Source organism: Rhinolophus sinicus, linkage group LG09, assembly GCF_036562045.2.
Source record: "Rhinolophus sinicus isolate RSC01 linkage group LG09, ASM3656204v1, whole genome shotgun sequence".
NCBI lineage: Eukaryota > Metazoa > Chordata > Mammalia > Chiroptera > Rhinolophidae > Rhinolophus > Rhinolophus sinicus.
Window position 1 is genome coordinate 43,174,803 of NC_133758.1, and position 4,333 is coordinate 43,179,135.

At 40.9% G+C, this 4,333-nt stretch overlaps 1 pseudogene; it reads right to left on the reverse strand.

The window, feature by feature from the left end:
- Positions 1–824: 824 nt before the first annotated feature.
- Positions 825–1,726, reverse strand: LOC109452339 (large ribosomal subunit protein eL6; annotated as a pseudogene).
- Positions 1,727–4,333: the final 2,607 nt, after the last annotated feature.

Consider the following 4,333-nt stretch of genomic DNA (forward strand, 5'->3'; position numbering starts at 1 on the left):
AATTGTCTGAACTTCATATTCCTTATGCTATATCCTACATCCCATGACTGACTACTTTGTAACAATCCCTTTGTACTTCTTAATCCCTTTTCCTTTTTCACCCAATCACAACCCTCCTCCCTTCTGGCAACCATCAAAGTATTCTCTGTATTTATGAGTTTGTTTCTATCTTGTTCATTTGTTTATTTTGTTCTTTGGATTCCACACATCAGCGAAATCACATTGCATCTGTCTTTTGCTGTCTGATACCCTTCAGGTTCATCCATGCCGCCTCAGATGGCTGAGCAATATTCCATTGTATATACATACCACCGACTCTTTATTCATTCATTCATCCATCAACGGACACCAAGGATGCCTCCACATCTTGGCCATTGTAAACAATGCTGTAATTAACATATGGATGTACACATCCCCTCCAAGTAGCATTTTGGATTTCTTCAGATAATTACCCACAAGTGGGATTACTGGGTCCTTATTGTCTCTTGTTATAGCCTTTGTTTTAAAGTCGATTTTGTCTGGTATAAGTATTGCTTCAAGTTTAAGTATAAGTTTGTTTCAATTTTCATGAAATATCTTTTCCCCTTCCCTTTAATCTCAGTCTGTGTGTGTCTTTTTATCTGAAGTAAGGTTATTGTAGACAGCATATGTAAGGGTCTTATTTTCTTATCTATTCAGCCGCCCTATCTTTTGATTGGAGCATTTAATCCGTTGACATTTAAAGTAACTGTTGATAGCTATGTAGTTATTGCCATATGTATATTGCCATATTATGTATATATAATTTGTCTTAATAGAGTCCCTGTAACATTTCTTTCTTTTTTTTTTTTTTAACAGTTCAGGCATTTAATTAGATTTTTCATAATTAATTTAGAACACCAGTTTGTGAGGATAAACCCCATTTGTGAGAGCAAACACAGAGCGGAGGTAGCCCTGGAGCTGAGGAACAGCTTTGATTTTTGGCAGAATTTGCGAGTCCACGGCTTTCTGATAAATTTTGCGCTGCTCTGTAATCTTGTATTTCTCTTTCTCTGTGTTGAAGATCTCGCCCTCCTGGTGTCTGGGCTTACACAGCTTCTTCTTCTTGAAGTAAGTATCAGTGAGACGTTTGGGGATCTTCACACCACTGATATCAATTTTGGTGGAAGTGACGATGACAAATTTCTGGTGTGTTCTACACAGAGGAACTCGATTGAGGGACAGAAGTCCAGTCACAAGCAGCAAGCCACTGCTCAGCTGCTTCAGGAAAACCACCCTCTTGCCTCTATGTTGCCCAGTGAGGATGATCAGAATGGTCCTGGGAGTGATGCTGGCCTGAAGTTTTCTCACGTGCTTTCTTGCCATGGCTCAACAGCTTTCTAGGCACATCTTCAGTAGGATAGTATCTAGGCATTTTACGAACTTTAACCACTCGGGTGCCACCATTGTTGTCGCCACCAACTGGTGTTTTGACAGTAGCAAGAACCTTCCACTTCCTTTTCTTTTCAATCCTGGATTTAGCTGCTGAATACTTCCTCTTGTACATGGCCTTTTGGGAATATATAGCTGATCGGGAACATCTGCCGATTCCTCTGATCAGGACAGGGTTTTGGCTGCAGCGGAGCTTCCCCTTTTTAGGCGTTTTGGTCTTGAGATTAGCCTTCTTAACTTTGCCACCAGCATCAGACTTCTTGGCTTCAGGTTTCTTCTCCTTAGTGTCCAGCTTCTCAGGTTTTTCACCCGCCATCTTGCAAGTTGGGAAAAAGCTAACATTTCTTATAGTACTGGTTTAGTGGGGAGGACCTTCTTTAGCTTTTTCTTATCTGGGAAGTTCTTTGTCCTTAATTCTAAATTTTAGATTGTCTGGGGAGGGTAATCTTGATTGTAGGTCCTTGCTTTTTATCACTTTGAGTATTTCCTGCCAATCTCTTCTGGCCTGCAAAGTTTCTGTTGAGAAATCAGCTGACAGTCTTATGGGAGCTCCCTTGTAGGTAACTAACTGCTTTGCTCTTGCTGCTTTTAAGATTCTCTCTTTGTCTTTAACCTTTGGCATTTTAATTGTCTTGGTGTGAGCCTGTTTGGTTTCATCTGGTTTGGGACTCTGTGCATCCTGGGCTTGAATATCCATTTCCTCCACCATTAGGGAAGTTTTCTGTCATTATTTCTTCAGATTGGTTTTTCAATCCCTTGCTCTCTCTCTTCTCCTGGTGCCCTTACAATGTGACTGTTGGTACGCTTGATATTGTTCCAGAGACCCCTTAAACTGTCCTCATTTTTTTGTATTCTTTTTTCTTTTTGCTGTTCTGTTTGGGTGTTTTCTGCTAACTTATCTTCTAAATTGCTAATTCTATCCTCACTTCATCTAACCTACTGTTGATTACCTTTAATGTATTCTTCATTTTAGTTATTGTAGTCTTTATTTTATTTTATTATTATTTTTTAAACTTATGAATTGTTTATTTCTGGAATTTTCCATTTAATATTTTCGGACTGGGTTGACTACAGGTAACTGAAAGCATGAAAAGCAAAATCACAAATAATGTGTGACTACTACTGTTCAGCATTTCAAAATTTGTAGAATACAACTAATGCAGTGCTTCAGGAAAATTTTTTTTTTTTTCTTATTTTATTTATTTATTTATTTTTTAATTAGTTTCAGGTGCACAAGACAGAGCAAAACTTAGACGTTTATCATTTACATCCCTCACACTGTGTGAACCGCCCTCCCCCCATCCACCATCCCCCCGTACGTTCCCAAAACCTCTCACCTTCCCCTTGTCCCCAACCCCCGGCCCCTCTAGCAACCCTCTGTTTTTCCTCCATGTTTCCAAAACTGTCTCTGATTAGTTCATTCACTTATTATTTTCTTTAGATTCCGCATATAAGTGAGATCATATGGTATTTGTCTTTCTCTTTCTGACTTATTTCACTTAACATAATGTTCTCTAGGTCCATCCATGTTGTTGCAAATGGTAAGATTTCTTTCTTCTTTATGGCTGCATAATACTCCATTGTATAAATGTACCACAGTTTCTTAATCCAGTCATCTACTGATGGGCATTTCGGTTGTTTCCATGTCTTGGCTATTGTGTATAGTGCTGCAATAAACATAGGAGTGCATAAAGATTTTTGAATTGGAGTTTTGGATTTCTCCGGATAGATACCTAGGAGTGGGATTGCTGGATCATAAGGTAGTTCCATTTTCAGATTTTTGAGATACCTCCAAACTGTTTTCCATAGTGGCTGCACCAATCTGCATTCCCACCAACAGTGCACCAGCGTTCCCTTTTCTCCGCATCCACGCCAGCACTTGTTGTTTGTTGATTTATTGATGATAGCCATCCTGACTGGGGTGAGGTGGTATCTCATTGTGGTTTTTATTTGCATTTCTCTAATGGTTAGTGAGGTTGAACATTTCTTCATATGTCTGTTTGCCATCTGTAGTCTTTATTTTTGACTCGTTCTTTTTTTGTGTTTTCTATCTCTATTTTTATGTTTCCTACCTCTTTGTTGAAGTTCTTCCTGAGATCATTGAACATCCTTGTCACCAGTGTTTGGAACTCTGTGTCTGATAGATTGCTTGTCTCCATTTTGTTTTGTTCTTTTTCTGGAGCTTTGTTCTGCTCTTTTATTTGGCAAATGTTTCTTCGTCTCCCTATTTTGGCTGCCTCCTTTGTTTGTTTCTATGTATAGCTGCTGTATCTCTAGGTCTTAGTAGAGTGGCCTTATGTAGTAGGTGTCTTGTGGGATCCAGTGGTGCAGTCTCTCTGGTCACCAGAGCCCAGTGTGTCCCTTGTGTGAGTTGTGTGTTCCCTCCCATTGTAGCTGAGACTTGATTACTGTTGGAATGTCAATGGGAGGGATTGAATCTCAGGCTGATTTGTTGTGAGTACTGGCTGTGACCACAGTGGAGGAACTGTTTTGCAGGGGCTGTCCCTACAGAGCAGGGTTTGCTCTAATGGGACTTGTGCCTGCTCAGTCTTTCTTTGGGGTGTGTTGCCCTTGGAAGTGGCCAGGTGATGCTCCAGCCCAGTCTGAATCTGGCCACTGGGCCTGGACATCCTGGGGCCTCCTGGGAGGGGATCCTCTGCAGGCTAAGATCAGTTTCACTTTGTACCCTGCCCAGGGATACCTGGCATAAGCCACAAAGCAATCCAGAGATGGCTGCCACTGGTACTGTGATTGGAAGTGCCTTGAGAGGCCAAGCCATGAATCAAGGTCAGCTGTCACTAGTGCCAACCTTAGGGATGTTCAGCCAGAGGTATGGGACACACTGAAGCCAGATGCTGCTTGTTTGGGTTTTGTGAACCTTTGAGAGATTTTAGAAATATTCACAGCATGAGCCAAGGCAGGC